The sequence below is a fragment of the Muntiacus reevesi genome, chromosome 3 (genome assembly GCF_963930625.1).
Source record: "Muntiacus reevesi chromosome 3, mMunRee1.1, whole genome shotgun sequence".
NCBI classification, from domain to species: Eukaryota; Metazoa; Chordata; class Mammalia; order Artiodactyla; family Cervidae; genus Muntiacus; species Muntiacus reevesi.
The window spans coordinates 211,715,547-211,734,625 of NC_089251.1; positions in this window are offsets into that span (position 1 = coordinate 211,715,547).

Here is a 19,079-nt window from a genome sequence, read left to right on the forward strand (position 1 = left end):
ATATCCCCCCTTTTTTTGGATTTCCTTCCCATTTAGGTCATAGGTCTTTAAATAAAATTTTTTTTAAAATCTCAAGAACTTCTTTCTTGTCCTGAGTTCATGACAAGTGCATGGAATCCTGGCAGAGGTCTCATTCCAGAAAAAACTAAATTGGGCTGGAATTTCCTTTTCTTATCTCTTGTTGTCCTCACCTTCCGGAGGCTCCCAGTATAATCCAGTGCTTTGTCTGGACATTGAGTTCCGTAAAGAACTCAAGGTTTATCTCCAGGCCTTTGCTGAGCTGGAAAGGTATTCAGAAATGATGTCCTGCCCTCCAAAAGATAGGCAGAGTCTATGCATTTAAGCTCTGATTTTGGCCTCAGGCATGAGCCAGGACAAGAGAGGATGTAAATTAAACAGGACACATCACATATTCATTATTTCATTCCTTGTACTGTCACCATCAGTTGAAAAGAATACGTTTATTTTCTTCTGAATACTTTTCTGTGCTTTCTCATTTTCCTCAGTGAGCATATATTCATTCATTCTGTCCTTTACTAAGCATCTACTGAAGTCCTTAAAGAGTTATAGGCATGTGCTGGACATTGAGGGAACAATAAGTTAAAAAAAAAAAAAATTCCTTTCCTGAAGGATCTTTTCATCAGTAGAGCAATTCTTTTTTTTTTTTTTTTAGGGGATTTCATTTTAGTGAGTGATTTCTACATGCCAGGCATTGCACCAAGCATTTTACTTACATGATCATTTAATCCTCACAAGAATTGCATGGTGTAGAAATAATGAGCCTCATTAAAAGATGAAGACTCCAAAGCTTAGACAAGATAAGTAACTTTGCTGAAAGCCATGAAGTAGCAGGGCCATGGTTGGAGCTTACGCTAGCTTATATTTCTCATCATCTATATTTGGTGTCCTTTCCCCATCTTTTTGACCTCAAACAAGGCCCTGTGATGGACTTTGATCAGTGAGAGGGGAGTGGAAGAGATGTGCTTTCTGAGCAGAAACTTTAGGATCATTATGCTGTTTGTTCTCTGCCACGATGACAGTTACAGATAGAAGCTGCTCAGTAAGCCTGGGCTCCAGAGTGAAGGTGACAGAGACACGGCCACTGCTCATCCATAGTGGGCATGTAGAGTGAGTTTATTCTGTTGGAAGCCACTAAAATTGTGGGGTCATTTGCTCTGTGGCATGACCTTGTGACTCACACAGGATCTTTAAACCATATACAGCAGAGCAGAGTAACTTCTTTTATATTATTTCTATACTTAGAAATAAACACAGTAGAATTGGAAGAATGCATTATCTGGGCAGGATTTTTCAGTGTAAAATGTTTATATTGACATAATTTTTCTTTTCTTGTGCCCTGTCTGTTACCACCCCTCCACTGTTCAAATCTTCCGTTAACCAGGGATGTTGAGCAGTCATCCCTGGGACTCATCCTGCATCTTGCTGTCTTGATGTCCTTGCTGATGCCTCTTCCTGGAATGTTTTGTAGTTGAATTCAATCCCACAATCATTTATTGAGCGTATTTGAGATATCTGTTATCCTGCTCTTCTGAAGTCCCAAACTCCTACCTCCTTCCTGAAGCTATTCCTGATGGTCTCAGGCTCAGGTGAGCTCTCTTTTTCTCCCTTAGACTCTAATACCATACGTACATTATATGTTATCCAAAACTGTTTGCTATCATTTTTAATTGAAATAAAATTCATATAAAATCTACCATTTTCACCTCTTTAGGTGGACAACTCAGTGATTTTTAGTGTTTACAGTGTTGTGCAGCCATCACCATTGTCTACTTCCAGAGTGTTTCCATTACTCCCAGATAAACCTCAAACCATTAAGTAATCACTCCCCACTCCTCCTTACCCCCAACACTTGGAAACTGCGAATCTCCTTTGTTTTTCATTTATAGATTTGCTTATTCTGGATATTTCCCATAAAAGGAATCATAGAATTTGTGGCCTTTTTTATCTAGCTTCTTTCCCGTAGCTTAATGTTGTCAAGATTCTTCCACAATGCAGTATATATTAGTATTTCACTCCTTCTTAGAATTGAATAATATTTCACTGTATAGATATACTACATTTTGTTTATCCATTCATCTGTTCATGGAAAGTTGAGTTGTTTCCACCTTTTGGCTATTGTGAACACTGGTGTGTGAGTTTTTGTGTGGATATATGTTTTGATTTTTTAATATATACATTGGTGTGGAATTACTGAGTCATCTGGTAACTCTAGTTTTTCAAGTCTCTGCTTTTTTTATTTTCTCTAAGAAATTGTGAGCTCCTGAGAGCAGGAATCTTCTAATTCTCTTTATCTATGCGCTGCAAATATTCATTCCTTTGGCAAATGTTTGCTGTGTTGAGTGCCTACTTAATGCCTGGTATTTCCCTAGGTGTTGCAAGCTGATTATTACAGAGTTCAAGCCTATAATCTGAGAGGCCAAATGGTCTGACTTTCCATCCAGCAGAAAAATTGTGTATCTAGGTCATCTGGTCTTTGTGTAAACATCTATCCTCAAACCATTCAGCTCAGCTTCTTTAAAATTAATTTCCATTGCATTTTGTGATAGCAGAGGTGGTATATGGGTACTATAGAAAGTTTGAAGTTCAAGAAGATACTAAAAAAGAAACCAAAAATTATCCATAACTCTATAGCCCAGAGATACACACTGTTAGCATATTACTAAAATTCCTTCCAGACATTTTTTCGGTCTGATACATGCAGTACATATAATTGCACTCATCCTGTATTTATCAACGACCTCTTGTGCACTGCTTCTCATCACTTCATCATTATCAGCCATGGTTCTGTAGGCTTCAGCCAGGTTCCCACAACGTGCACCAGAGGTACACAGGTGCCTTTTGCACGTCTTGCTTGCCTGAGGTGGTGCTGGCCGCGTGTGGTATATCTAAGGAAACTACTGCATGTGTGCACCCTGAACCTTTGACCAAAGAGGCATGACCCTTGTTCCTTGGGCTTCTCAGAAGGAGATGGAACAATGAGATTCCTCTTGCAGTGGCCAATGTGATATTTCACCTTCATTTTCTCTTTCCCTTCTCTGCTGTTCAGTCCTCCTACTCCTTCATTCTTGCTTCCTGGGATCATATTCCTGAATAAACCACCCACACATCAAACTTTGCTGCCATTGTTGCTTTCGAGGGAACACAGGTTACTGCAGTGTGTGTGCAGTATCAAAAAGAGATTTTATTTAAACATTATGTCATGAGTTTAAGATGAAGATATATATAATTTATATTTATGTTAATTATAATGTATAAATATGCACATATGTATATATAGGTCTAAGTTTTATATATGTATACATATATATATATTCCTTCATCCCTGCTGTCATCTATGATTTCCCTGTATTTGAGGGGCATGTCCCAAAATCCTTCACTCTCTAGGTTCTGATTTAGACTCTGTCAATGAGAGGACTCACACATGACTGAAAAACAGGGAGAAGCAGAAAGTAATATTTCTCCCCTAGCGCCGATGAGCAAGGGTGAAGTTCTGTATCATTTGGTGATTGTGAGGGTTCATAGCAGCTTCTATAGAATCACATGCAGCTATAAGAAATACAGAGAAATCTTGCATACATTTTACCATTTCCCCCAATGGTAACCTTTGGCAAGACGATTGTATAATATCACAACTAAGATATTGACATTAACAAAACTGCCCAGTGCTATTCAACATCCCCCAGTTCTACTTGCACTAATTCGTGTGTATTTAATTTTATTTTTGTTGTTTCGTTGCTAAGTCATGTCCAACTCTTTTGTGACCCCATGGCCTGTAACCTGCCAGGCGCCTCCGTCCGCAGGGTTTCTCAAGCAAGAATACTAGGGTGGATTGCCGCTTCCTTCTCCAGGAGATCTTCCCCACATCCAGGGATCAAACCCACTTCTCCTACATTGACAGGGGGATTCTTTACCACTGAGATTTCTGGGAAGCCCATTTAATTCTACACAATTTATTAAAATTTAGAATATACAATTCAGTGGCTTTAGTATATTCAGGGAGTTTTGCATTCTTCACTCCTATCTAATTCCAGAACACTTTAAACAATTCCAAAAGAAACTCTACCGATTGGCAGTCACTCCCCATCTGTCTCTCCAGGTCTGTGGATTTGCCTATTCTGGACATGTCATATAGATAGAATCCTACAATGTGTGATTCTTTTTGGACTCACACACTAATTAACCTTTTGCGACTGACTTTTTCACTCAGTGTAATTCCCTGGAAATTCATCCAAGCTGTTGAGTGTACCCAGAGTTTGTTTCTTTTTATTGCTGACTAATGTTCTATAGTCTGAATGCAGCATGGTTTGTTTAAGTAGTCACCCACTGAAAGACTTCTGGATTGTTTCCAGCATTTGGCTATTATGAATAATGGTTGGAATGCTCTCTGTGGTGAGATTTGTTCTATTCCAGTCTTCCTTTCACCATTTGTTACAGCATCCACTTTGGTTGATGTGGTCCTCCAAACGTTTCTCTTTTCTTGAATGATAGTTCCTGTCCTCCTGCTGTTATTTAGGTGATTTTTTTTTTTTTTTTCCATTCTCTTTTCATCCTGGCCAATCTCTGCTGAAAGTTCTCCGGTTTGACAATGTCTGTCTCAAGATGACATACCCGGACCTGAGCATTCCACTTCAGATAAATTTTGACAGTGCAAAATAAGTGGGTCTTAACCTGAACTGTTCTGCACACCATCAGTATTAGCCAAGTTTCCAGTGACTTTCCAATTGTGTTAACCCCCCAGTCATTATTAAACTTATGAAAGCAAAGCCTCATTATTTTCTCATGAGCCCGCTATTAAATTGAACTCTTCCATCCTACACTTCTGCATGTAATTTAATGATCATTATCTGTTCCTGTGATAGCTCCTTTGATTAATGTATAGGGGCACTATTTATTCATGTTAATGCTTTTCATTTTAAATTCTATTTTGTCTTATAAAAATATTACTGTAATAGATATTTTCCACTAAAATTTTTCCTGCTTTTCTTTTGCTTTTACTTTATTTTCAGATTTCCCAGTATTATTTGTGGATTATTCTATCATATAGTATATTGCTGTTTTTTAAAAAATGCTCTTTGATACCCTGAATTTTAACAGGAAGGCTTATTAATTTACATTTACTAAAAAAAACATATAATTGGACTCTTTAAGTCATCTATTTTGGGTTTTTGTCATTTCTTATTTTCAACTTTCTTTTTTGCTTTATTTTAGAAGTTCCCATTCTTTTTTCTCCTGTTTGCAAATTATAAATTACACTTCCAGCTTCTAAGTACTTATCCTTAATAATATTAACATTTCTTAATTTTTTAAAGCCTACATTTATTTAATATCTTTATCCCATTCCTATTCTACATTTCTTCTGTTCTTTCTTTAACCCCAGGGGAGAGCTTTATATTTTTCTAATTAGCAATAATATCACTAGTTTCAATTCATTCTGCTAGGCTGCTGAGTGCCTGCGAAGTCCCAGTCCTGTCCTCTAAGTTGTCTTCCTGTTTTGTGTCACATTCAATTTTAATATGCATGAGTTTATCAAAGTCATTAACAAAAAAACTTAACCACTCAGAGCTGGATTCAGGGCCCTATGTTTCCCATTTAGGAATTCCATGCCTTGGGAATGGAGAGGTGAGGAGTCAAACATGAAAATCCACTCTCCAGAATCCTATAAGCTGTGTCTGACTGTATAACCAGCTTTCTGTTCCTGAACTATTATAAGAGAATTTCATCTTTCCCCCCAAAGTTCTTGTCACATATACTCCATCATTCAAGGCTGACAGTTGATTAAAACTAATTGAGGGAAAGCTGTTCCTCTAGTTTCTCTCTCAGTCTTCTGAGTGATGGAATTGTCAATGATGCAAGGCAGAAATCCATCAGAATCTCAACCTTCAGTTGAATGAGACGTCTGGCTGATGACTAGATGAGTCATGAGGCTGCGATAGGGTGGAGGTGGGGGCCTAAGGGAACACAGAAGAGGCATTTGTGCCTTTCAGCCTGGCGTGGTAGAATCATGACAGTTGGGTGGTAGGAAAGTTGGGTTCTAGCCTTGGCTTCTGCTGATTCATCAGATATCAGAGACTGAAAATTCTGTGCATATATAGATGTTAGATATGATTTAGTTACCTTGGAGATTTTCCCTCACTTTTTAACCCCTTGCAGTCTCTTGGCTGCACTCTTCTTTTGAAACTTTCTCCTCCTCGACAAAAGCTCCAGAGCTGTTTTTGTTTTTTTTTTTTTGTCCTTATTCTAGAAATCTCTGTTTTGTATTTAGCACCAGGGACCCTCTGCTTTCTTCCTGAAACTCCTTTATGTTTTGTTTCTCTGTCACCGATTTTCCTGATGTCCCCTGCCCCTTTCCTTTGCTGCTGTTTCTTGTTTATTCCCTGCTATTTCTTAGATGCGGGCTTCCCTCAGGCACATCCACAACTGCCCTCTGAGTGTCTTCCTTCTGCTCTTTAAAAGTCAATGTTTATGTTTATTAGACACCTGTACTTCTAGTTTCTGAATTTTCTGTTTTTCTATTTGATAATTGTTTGCCCATTTGATTTATAAAAACTGATCATGTAATAAAGACATACAATTTTCATTGTATTTAATGAAAAAAAAAGTCAATGTTCATACCTTTTTTTTTTTAGATTCTACTTGTAGGTAATGTCTTATGATGTTTGTCTTTCTCTGTCTTGACTTTCTTTACTCAGTATGTTAGTCTCTAGGTCCATCCATGTTTCTTCAAATGGCATTATTCCTTTTCTTTCCTGGCTGAGTAATATTCCATGGTGTATATGTACACCATCTTCTTTATACATCCATCTGATGATGGACATTTAGCTTGCTTCCGTGTCCAGGCTATTATAAATAGTGCTGTTATGAACACTGGAGCGCAATGAGAACCTACTGTATAGCACAGGGAAGTCTACTCAGTACTCTGTAATGACCTATATGGGAAAAGAATCTAAAAAAGAATGGATACGTGTATAACTGGTTCCTTTGCTGTACAGAAGAAGCTAACACACTGTAAATCAATCTTATACCAGTAAAAAAAAATTTTTAAGTAATGGTGTGACCATGGACAAGATCCCTAAAAATAAGTCAATGTGCCCCATATGGAATTCTTCACATTAATACCCAAAAGGAATGTATTCTTGTTTTCTCTTTTTCTTGAGAGTCCCGTCATTTCCTCAGTGATGCTAACTCAACATCCTGAGTTCTAAAGTTGGATGCTGACCTGTCTTCAGTCTTCCTGGAGTAAGTGCCTGCTGATGGTGCTGGGTTGTAGGCTTTTCCATTGAAGAACTCAGGGTCTGGAGGATGGCTGTGAGGACACCATATAACCATGGCTGCAGTCAGCCGGCTGATGTACTCTGTTAACCCAGATACAGGAGAGTGAGGAAGATGGCACATATCCATGGGGGATCTCCCAGGGGCCATTTTCTGTGCCAGACTCATATAGAGCATCTCAGTCGAAGTTTATGAACCTGTGAGGTAGCTATTACAGTCAAGGAAATGTAAGTTCTGTGGGGTCAAGGTTTTATGATTATATAATGAGTGCTGAAACCATGATTCAAAATTAGATCTTTTATTTTTTTCAGGGCAATATTGTTCTCTGAGCTGTCACAGAGGAGGTGACTAAATGAACTTGCAATCATTTACAGATGAACTTTTCTCAGTAGTTCATATGTAGAAAAGAATTCCTACCATAAGAGAAAGGAATATAAATAGGCACAGAGGTTGAAAGTATATGCCTGAGAGTTCTAAGTAGAAATAAGGAATATAAGTGGGAGAGGAAGTTAGCAACATGAATGGACCTAGAGATGATCATACAAAGTGAAGTCTGACAGGGAAAGACAAATATATGATATCACTTATATGTGAAATCTAAAAAGTGATACAAATGAACTTATTTACAAAACAGAAGCAGACACACAGACCTGGAAAACAAACCATGGTTACCAAAGGGGAGAGATAGAAGGAGAGGGATAAATTAGGAGGTTGAGATTAACATATACACACTACTGTATGTATATGTGATAAACAACAAGAACCTATTATATAGCAGAGGGAACTCCACTCAATATTCCATAATGACCTGCATGGGAAAAAAATCTGAAAATGAATAGATTTATGTATATGTAAATTTATAAAATTAAAAAAATAAGTAAGTGGGGGAGGAAGTTTAGGGAGAGAGATGACATGTCAGCTTTTAGACATGTTGAGTTTGGGGTGTTTATAGGCTATCCACACTGGCGGGTCAGTGAATGGTAGGAAAGATGAGTTTGGAGTTTAAGAAAGAGATATTAACACATATATGTGGAATTTAGAAAGATAGTAATGACTATCCTACATACAGGCCAGGAAAGGAAACACAGATGTAAAGAACAGACTTTTGGACTCAGTGGGAGAAGGCAAGGGTGGGATGATTTGAGAGAATAGCATTGAAACATTTACATTACCATATGTAAAATAGGCGACCAGTGCAAGTTTGATGTATGAGGCAGGGCACTCAAAGTCAGTGCTCTGGGATGGCCGATAAGGGATAGGGTGTGAAGGGATGTGAGTGGGAGTTTCAGGATGGGGGGACACCTGTTGATGTATGGTAAAATCACAATATTGTAAAGTGATGATCCTCCAATTTAATTAATTAATTAATTAAAAAATAAAGGTGTGAGCAAATATTGAAAGAAAAAAAAGAAATAGAGAATTTGAAATTTAAATTTATGTCATCAGTGCAAGGTAGGGTGTGGAGCCATGGAGGTTGTAAAATGAATGTGTGGGATGTGCAGGGGCCAAAATAGAAAATATATGAGTGAGAAACTATAAAAAACGGGAAGACTGAGAGGAAGCTGTCAGAGAGGCAAGAGCACAGTGGGAGAGAGCAGATGATGAAAACCAGGGAACAGTGTCAGGGTCAAGGCCAACAGGGTTCTCAAAGGGATAATTTGGGATCAAGACTAAACATGACAATTGAACCTGGCAATGTAGGAGTTCGCTGGAGAAACTGGTGAGAACAGCTTTAATTTGGAGATGAGAGGTGGAATGTAAGTTTTAATGGGTTGAGACATGAGCAGGAGGTAAGGAGCAGGAAAAAAAGGGCGGGCTTCTATTTTAGGATAAGAATGTCTATGCTCTTCTCTCTGTGATGTCTCCTCCCACCTTCAAGGCCCAGCTCAAAAACAGTCTTATCTATGAAATTTCCCCCTACATCTGGTCCTTTCCACCTGCATTGATACCATGACCACCATGGGGTTTGTGTTTGTTGATTAATTGCAGCTACTAGGACTAGATTTCAGCTCCTTGAGGTGAGAGACCCTCTTCTCAGGGTCACCTATAATACGCAGCCTTGAATACAGTGGGTGCTCCTGACGTGCTTTGTACACAGTTGGCACTCATGAAATACTTGCTGAATTGAGTTATTTAGATACCAGCATCACAGAAAGCAGTGTAAATTCTTATAATAATTCTGGTGAGGTATATGTATGTGTGTGTGTGTGCGCGCGTGTGTCTGCGCACATATTAGTTTTTTGAGAGAGGGACTATATGCTGAACAAGTGAAATGGAGATAGATTTTCTGACTGGATTTTCTTCCAGGTGAATGAGTCTGTGTTCTCCAGTTAAATAGCCATATCAACTATTGTTTCAGTACTTTAGATATTTTGTCTACATGAAAGCATGCAATTTTGTTTGACTTGTTTCATTCAATTTGTTAAAGCTTTTCGACTGCTTTATCTAGCAGTTTTGACTTTGCTGAGATGCGAGCATTCAGGGGCTCCAGTTCACCTCAGAGCTCTGGATAGACCTGAGGTCATGAAATTAAAAGGAAAAAGAGTGTTAATTAAAAAGAATCAAGCGTTGCTGTACAGTGTTCTGAAAAGCGCTGGACTTCGAGTCAGGATATCTGACGTCTGGTGCCAAATCAGCTCCTAATTAGTGGCGGTGCCTTACATAACTGCTTTTCTGTGTCTCGGTTCCACATCTACAATATAAGGCATTAGACAAGATGAGTCTAAGATCGCCTTTCCTACTGTAACACATTGGGAATCTATGCAAAACATTTCTACGGTCATACTGTACAAAATCTTACTAACTCATGCTTGCTACTTCCAATATTCGTTTGTCAGTGAATATGGAATTAAGGAGTAAAACTCAAAATCATTTTTTTTTGCCTCACTCCCCTCCATGTTAATCCTGCACTGCTGTCATGATAAAGAACTAAATGCAACTTGATGCCCCCAGCTTGATTGTTGAACTGAAAGCTCTGTAGGGAAAAGGCCTGTGTCTAACCTCCTCTGTGTATCAACCCAGAACCAGGGTTCCAGATCCTACATGCACTTCTCAGCCTGTTTGCTTTACTGACTATTTGACTGCTTGACTGTGTTGAATCTGTATAGTGACCTGTTGAAGGTGGCAGCTTGGCTGCAGATGGCTGCATAGCTTGGCAGGTAATTCATGATTCCTATTTGTTGCTCTTGATTTTAATTATGTACTGTATTTCTCTAAATAGTCTATATAACCGAGAAACTTCCAAAAGCACAAGGGATATATATAGACATGGATATTTAAGATCAAAAATAAAAACCAGCAGAAGAGAAAAAAATCCCCAGCAGTGATTCTCTGTTACATTTTTAATCACAATTTGGGTGACAACTCCTGCTGCTTCTGGCTTCCTGAATTCTGAGCAATTTCTCAATTGGGTTCTGGGAACAATGTAGGGGGTGGGTAGATGGTAAGAGCCTTCTTATCTGATGTGACAGGACTGGTAGTTGTTTTAATGTAAGGACTAGTTTGAAATGGGAATCTGAAAAAAATGATGCACACACAGCTCAGACCTTTTATTTCCATCTAAAAACCTATGAATGCATGGGTCTTCCTCAGTCTTTGACTTGGGATCCAGGCCTTACTCTTCCACATGTATTACTAACCATGCTCAGTTTCTCAAGGTGGAGGGGAAATCTAAAGCAATCTGAGCACAGAATCCTAGATACTTATAGTAATTTTCCTGGGCTTTTAAAGGGTGTCTACTTTCATCTAATTAAGTACAACTTGAGAATCTTTCTATAGTTTTAAACCTAATTTTAATTCTCTTTTGTCACTCATATTACATCAATGTTTATAATATTACCATGGCTTGTTGGTTAAAGTGCCTGTCTAGTAAACAGGAGGTCCTGGGTTCGAATCCCAGCAGTGCCTCAGTCGAGTGTTCCGGCTCTCTTTTGGGTTTCCCTGGTGGTTCAGACAGTAAAGAATCTGCCTACGATTCAGGAGGCCTGGATTCTATCTCTGGCAGGAAGATCCCCTGGAGAAGGGAGTGGCGCCCCACTCCAGTATTCTTGCCTGGAGAATTCCAAGGACAGAGGCTCCAGTCCGTGAGTTTTCAGAGTTGGACACGACCGAGTAACTAATACTTTCACTTCACACTTTTGTATGCTTTAACTAGCATTTAAAGCTGTTAACAGATTCAGAAATGTTCAGCGTGCCCTTGGCTGGCACAGGATACAACAGGTAAGCACAAAGTATGAGGGCTTCCGCAAGTGGCCTCTTAGTCATGTGCCTGGATTGTGCCACGGGCAACAGCTACTGTGTTTTGGAGAGTGATTGGACTGTGTTGGTTCATCTGGTGATTGGTTAAAGGAGATCCCTTACAGGAGCATAGACTCTACCTTTGAAGTGTCTCTTCAGCCAAAAGCCAGAGGTATTCTTGATCTTGTTTAAGGTCCTGTTCCACATGGACAAAGCTGATTTTTGTCTTCTGCTTACCCTTTTCAGGATATCAGTCCTGGGTGTTCATTGGAAGGACTGATGCTGAAGCTGAAACTCCAATACTTTGGCCACCTCATGCGAAGAGTTGACTCATTGGAAAAGACCCTGATGCTGGGAAGGATTGGGGGCAGGAGGAGAAGGGGACGACAAAGGATGAGATGGCTGGATGGCATCACTGACTCGATGGACATGGGTTTGGGTAGACTCCAGGAGTTGGTGATGGACAGGGAGGCCTGGCGTGCTGCGATTCATGGGGTCGGGAAGAGTCTGATAAGACTGAGTGACTGAACTGAACTGCCCTTTTCACTGAGCCTACTCAGTGGTTGATTTTCTTCCCCTCACCTGTGTAGGGAAGGTACAGCTGTCTCACTGCACTGAGATGGCTAAAACTGTCTTGGACAAACCTTTATCATTGTCACCCTTGGTGATAAATATTTCATTATACTTACAACCGGGAGGTATTGTGTAAGCTGCTGAGAATGCAGAACATGAATTGTGGTCCCTGCTCTTGAGAAGCATGGAACCTAGTTGAAGAGGAAGGATGCTTATATGTACCTAGGTACACACATATGGAAAGATAATAATATGTATAATATATACAAGTTACCAAACGAGTTGGAAAGATAATAAGGGCTATAGGAATTCAGATGGGCTGAAAGTTGCATCAGGCCAGATACATTTACAAACACACTGTCCTGTCACAGGGCTTCTGGGGGCCAGGATAAGGTATTGGGCATGTAAGTGAGATTGTCTGAGAAGAAAAGGCTCAGGTCATAGTGAGGGGTTCTTGGGGGCTGTGCCCAAAACGTAACTTAGCCCCACAAGTGGGCCAAACTGAGCGCTCTTGGCATTGGACATTAAACTAAGGAAGGGAGTCTGAATTGTCTTGAAACTAGAAAGTGGCCCAAACATTCCACTCGTCTCTGTCTCCTGCTCTGGTGCTAAGAAAGAGAACATTTACACTTTGAGCCTTTCCCCTTGAGAATGCATGTGACCAGTCGAAAATGTGACTTTTTCTGGGTCAGTGTTTGTCTGCTCTGGGCTTCTGACAAGTCTCTTGTTTAGGGAAGAGCTTAGAAGGGCTGTCTTAATCTCAGAATGTAGTCTGGAAAGGATGGATGGAGTATATCATCCTCATAGCCTCATTCCATGATGATTGATCCACAACTCCTGTCCTTCTAAACAGGACTCTTCCTCAGAAGCAAAAATTAACTCTTTCTCAAGCTCATCTTTTCCTAAGGCAGAAGAATGGTTATCTAATTAAATATTATCTTCTTAACTAGTTTACCTTATTGAATAAAACCTTTGGCCAAAACTAGAAATCAAAACCTGTTTCTAGCTGGTTCTCATTGATTCATCTACGCTTTCTCTGATTCTTTTTATGTTTTAAATGAAATAAAAAACTCAATATCTAACTCTAAACAGAATGATATTATTTCTAAGTGAAGTAATCATAGCAAAATTCAGTGGAGAATGATTTCACACAAGGTGACTCCTGGTTTTCTCTCCCTGAATCTCTCCTGAATGTGATTGCAAAAAGAATTTGAAGAAATTCCTCTGTCAGGAGTAGTTCCAATCAGGCCTGAGATTCAGTTCTACTGGAGAATACCAGATCTGGAAAATTGAACTTTGATTTCTTTTGTTCCACAGTTCACACAGATAGTTCTATCAGCCCCTGTTAAGGAGGTGGGCTGGTAGGCTATGGAACCATCTGGATGGTGTGAAAATGCAAAGGGGTCCATTTGCTACCTGCTGGAATCCTCATTTCTTGTGTGTGGGATCACCAGTACTGCACAGTCCTGTGCAGACTTGGGGGTCACATTTCCTCGTAGGAGTCTGGTGTACTGCTTCCTTTTATGTACCATCTCGGAGTTTCCCTCTTTGCCAGTAAAGGCATTCTATGCCTGTTTGCTTCCTGTCTTTCCTATGAGAATGCAAGTCCATGACTTTCCTAGAAATGTATATACTGTCTAGAACAGAGTCTGCACAGTAAGTATCTGTAGAGTGACAACATTTCTCCATTTGTGCATATTAGTATATTCCCACTGACCCACTGTTCCCGTGTCAACCACACATTGGACAACAGTCAAGGTGCCATTCACTGGTGAGGAAAGGGTTAAATGAGCCATCTGATGATGGGAACACAGGGCCCTGGTGCTGCAGGATCTGGGACTTGGACAGGTTATGGAGGTAGGTCAGCAAGGATTCTGTTACCAGAGTCAAGACTATGGGTTTAAACTCCAAATTTCCCCTGACTAACGTTTAAATTCTGGGTGGGTCCCAATCTCCATATTAGAGTCACTGACCCCAAAGTAAGAAGAGTTGATTGTTGAGGAACAGAAATCAAGGCAAAGTACAAGAGAGTTTTATCTCCTCAACTCTTTTTTGTTGTTCAGTCGCTCAGTTGTGTCTGACTCTGCGACCCCATGGACTGCAGCATGCCAGGCTTCCCTATCCATCACCAACTCCTGGAGTTTACTCAGACTCATGTCCATTGAATTGGTGATGCCATCCAACCATCTCATCCTCTACCATCCCCTTCTCCCGCCTTCGATATTTCCCAGCATTAGGGTCTTTTCAAATGAGTCAGTTCTTTGCATCAGGTGGCCCAAGTATTGGAGTTTCAGCTTCAACATCAGTCCTTCCAATGAATATTCAGGGCTGATTTCCTTTGGGATGGACTGGTTGGATCTCCTTGCAGTCCAAGGGACTCTCAAGAGTCTTCTCCAACACCACCGTTCAAAAGTATCAATTCTTCGGCACTCATCTTTCTTTATAGTCCAACTCTCACATCCATACATGACTACTGGAAAAACCATAGCTTTGACTAGATGGACCTTTGTTGGTAAAGTAATGTCTCTGCTTTTTAATATGCTGTCTAGGTTGATCATAACTTTTCTTCCAAGGAACAAGCATCTTTTAATTTTATGGCTGAAGTCACCATCTGCAGTGATTTTGGAGCCCCCCCAAAATGAAGTCTGTCACTGTTTTCATTGTTTCCCCATCTATTTGCAATGAAGTGATGGGACCAGATGCCATGATCTTAGTTTTCTGAATGCTGAGTTTTAAGCCAACTTTTTCACTCTCCTCTTTCACTTTCATCAAGAGGCTCTCTAGTTCTTCTTCACTTTCTGCTGTAAGGGTGGTGTCATCTGCATATCTGAGGTTATTGATATTTCTCCTGGCAATCTTGATCCCAGCTTGTGCTTGATCCAGCCCAGCATTTTGCATGGTGTACTCTGCATATAAGTTAAATAAGCAGGGTGACAATATATAGCCTTGATGTACTCCTTTCCTGATTTGGAAACCAGTCTGTTCCATGTCCATGTCCTCAACTCTGGGGCAATGTGATACTTCTGAGTTAATTGGAATCAGGCACCTTTGGTCTTTGTGGGGCTGAGGAATGGTTTCATTGCTAAATAGCTAAATTGTAGACAAATAATTGCATTTTAACATTTTTTAAGAAAAAAAATGTAAATCACCTCAATATCCTTTTTGATTGCCTCTGGAAACCAAGTGCTTGATTCCTAACCCTAACCCTAAGAGGGAAAACTGGAGGAAGAGAGCATGCAACCTCCAAAGAATTAATGTCAGGCACATAAGCAGTCATACTTGCTCATGGCAGGGGGATATCCTCATATTTATTCTATTGAACTAGAACTTCTCATGTGGCACTAGTGGTAAAGAACCCGCCTGCCAATGCAAAAGATGCAAGAGATGCGTGTTCCATCCCTGGGGTGGGAAGATCCCCTGGAGGAGGACACAGCAACCCACTCCAGGATTCTTGCCTGGAGAATCCCATGGACTGAGGAGCCTGGTGGGCTACAGTCCATGGATCTGCAAAGAGTTGGCCACAACTGAAGCGACTTAGCAAGCAAGGAGAATACCCTTGTATTTATTCCACTGAACACAATTTTTTGGTGTTAGCTGCCCTATCAATCTGTACCGCTCTATAGGAACGCAGTGACAGCTATCTCCTTTCTTTCCTCCAAAGTGTTGGGTCTTTGGGCTGGTGAGATGTACCTCCTGGCTGACAGCCCAACTCCTATCAATTTGGCTTGGATTTATTAAACTCCTTTACTAGAAAATTATGTATCACACAGACATTGAGGCCATATATAGTGAGCCCTGTGCTATATTTCTAACCTCCCTCTGTATTTGCACCTCTCTCTGTCCAGAATTTTCATGTTTCTCTGAATTTCCAAATCACCTGTTATAAAGTGCCCATTTCTCTTCCCCAGCTGCTCCCTTGTGTTATTTATAATAGGCCCAGGAGAATAGGTTCGTTCAAATCACATAGCGATTATGTCAGAGAAGAGAGAGGTTTGGCAGTGCTGTTTGGGAGTGGAAACATTAAAAAAATAAAAAGTTCTGAGCAAGGGTGACCACAGAAGGTGGGAAGTCCTCTGGTTTGATGACAGGCCTGGGCCACTGTTAAATACATGACCCAACATCTTCAGGGACTGATGATTTTCATGTGAAAGAATTGTTTAAGAATAAACAAGTTAAAATTGTTATTGTCCCTTACTTTTCACTAGGACTAAGAAAAAAATTAAGTGAATTATCTTTTGAGAAGTATGACAAAGAAGACACTTGGGGGTAATGAAAACTTTCTGCTTGATCTCGTTCAATCAATACAAGCTCCAGGGGTCTCTGTTCAATGAAAAAATTCAAAAGACCTCTAGTCTTCCCACAAGCTTTCTGAAAACCATAACATAAATTCTGTAGCCACTGATGGATTTGTTTTGTTCAGAACACTGGCATTCAGTGTGAATTCAACATTTAAAAAGACCTTGGGACAAATGCCTAGGACACAAGTGGAAAAATCCCTTGTTTATAAAAGTATTAATGATGCCAGGAACAACTCAGAAATTGCCAGGACTAAAATTCTACCTTGAAGTTGGGGATGGCTGTTTTCATATATTTGCTATTTTAGTTTGAAGATCTATGTAATTCTTTACTGCTCTGAAGCTATTGTAGTTCCATAATTGATGAAGAAGTTTCTAAGTTTATCAATGCATTTTGAAGTCTAACTCAGCTAAGAACATGTCTTGTTTGTAAGCCACCAAGTCTGATGTCCAGTTTTATAATCTGTGTTAATCCATCCTTCAATAAGTGCCCCTGCCACCAACCTAGTTCCCTGAGCCAGTAACCTCTGAGTCCAGCTTCATTCCTCTCTCTCCATACATCTTGTTCCTTCTCCCCGAATATCTCTTGAATCTGTTTTCTTCTCAACAGCCTAGTGCAAACTTTCCTGGACTACTGCAAAAGCCTCTTAGTGTCCTTGCTGCTAATTTTGCTCCCCAGCTACACTTAGCCCAGGCTCCCTAATGAGCCTGTGTGCTCATTGACAGTGCAGACTGTTGATGTCAGTCCGTGTCCTAAAACATTTTGTGGTTTAAAGTCTTAAATCCTCAACATGGCTTTCAAGTATCTGTGTGATCCTACTCCTCCTTGTTCCCCAACCTTGTCCTATTCGGTCTCTCCTTTCTAGCCAGGCTGGCTCTCCTTCAGCAACATGCCACGTTCTTTCCTGTTTTTGGCCCTTGGCCAATGTACTTTTCTCTACTAGGGACACTTTCTCATCTTCCCTTCTCCTCTTTGGCTTGTTGTTGTATTTGTCACTAAGTCATGTCTGACTCTTTGTGACCCCATGGACTGCAGCACGCCAGGCTTCCCTGTCCGTCACTATCTCCCTGAGTTTGCTCAAACTCCTATCCATTGAGTCAGTGATGCCATTCAACCATCTCATCCCCTGTCACCTCCTTTTTCTCTTTCCCTTTCCCAGCATCTCTTTGCCTGTTAAACTCCTGTTCAACCTAAAAATTCAGGTTAGACTTGACTTCCTCCATGAAGTCCTTCACTTTCTCCATCACTCTAGCTACTTGGGATCACTTGCTTTAAGCCTTTACAAAACACTGCACCTTGTAGTACCATAAATCTAACATTTATGTAGTACCATGAATCTAATATACATACATGCCTATTGGGTTGTTGGCTGTGTGGAGGCGGGGGGGGGGGGGGTCTGTCTCATTCACAGAACCTGAAACATATCAGATGCTCAATAAATACTCATTGCATGCATGAAGGGTCATAGAAATGATTGGTCACTATCCCTTAAATGTGTCTTTCCTATATAAGAAGCCCAAGTCGACAAAGCAAGGCAGAGGCATTATCTAGTCAATATAGATCAGTTCATGCGGATATGAAAATAGCTTTGGTTCATGCTAACTTGACTCCCAAAGTAAATTCCCCAGGTGCAATAAAATAAGTACCATTAATCTCTCTCTCTCTTTTTAAAAGTATTTTTCAAGGTCTGTGTCTTTCTTCTCTATTTTCTTTCAAACAAAAACATAGAAGAATATTTTTGTGCTGTGGAAATGGATTAGAGTCTTACACCTTATACTATTTTGGTACTTACACATTATACTATTTTGGTACTTAATCCCCTAAAAGCCTATCTTTTAACACACTGAAATTTACAACCATCCCACACCATAATCTATTTCAAAAATATTATCAAATTAAAAAGTTTGGTTTTAAAAGATGAAAAATTTTGTTGGCCTGGAATGGCAATTCCAGCTATAGAAGTGCCCTTGGTGACTTGCCTAGGGCTGAATCTCAGCCTCTGTAGTCATGAAACTTTGCTACCATGAAAAGAACTCGGGGAGAAATGATGCTGTTTCTGTCATCGTGGGGTTTGCTTCAGTGAGGTGGATGCCATTTCATCAGATGAAATGCCATGGATCTTGGCATCTCAAGATTAGCACCAGTTCATCTTTCTGTCGTGATTCTTGGCATTTTCAAGCAGTTGTTGTTGTTTTGCTTTGATAGAAACATTAGCCTCATTCTTGCCATGAGCAGCATCTCCTTGGGTTTTACACAAAGGATTCAATGCAGCTCTAGCTTTCTGAATGACAGATGGAGACTTCAAACGGTTGTGTGACAATGGCTCTCATCATGTTCCTGGAAGATTTCAGTGTTTACATTTATTACCAACAGGTACATTCAGCATCATTGGCATGTCTGAATATCTTAATAATGAATTTAATTTACCATTTTGAGTTGAGAATGATTTGGGGGAGAAATTTTCTTTAGTATATTTATGATCATACCATTTGATTTTAGGAAATGATTTATATCGACATGTCTGCTCTTCTTGGAAGTGCATGTGTGTGTGCCCAGTTGCCCATTTGTGTCTGACTCTGTGACCCCATGGCTGTAACCCACCAGGCTCCTCTGTCCATGGGATTTTCCAGGCAAGAATACTGGAGTGGATTGCCATTTCCCTCTCCAGGGGATCTTCCTTGACC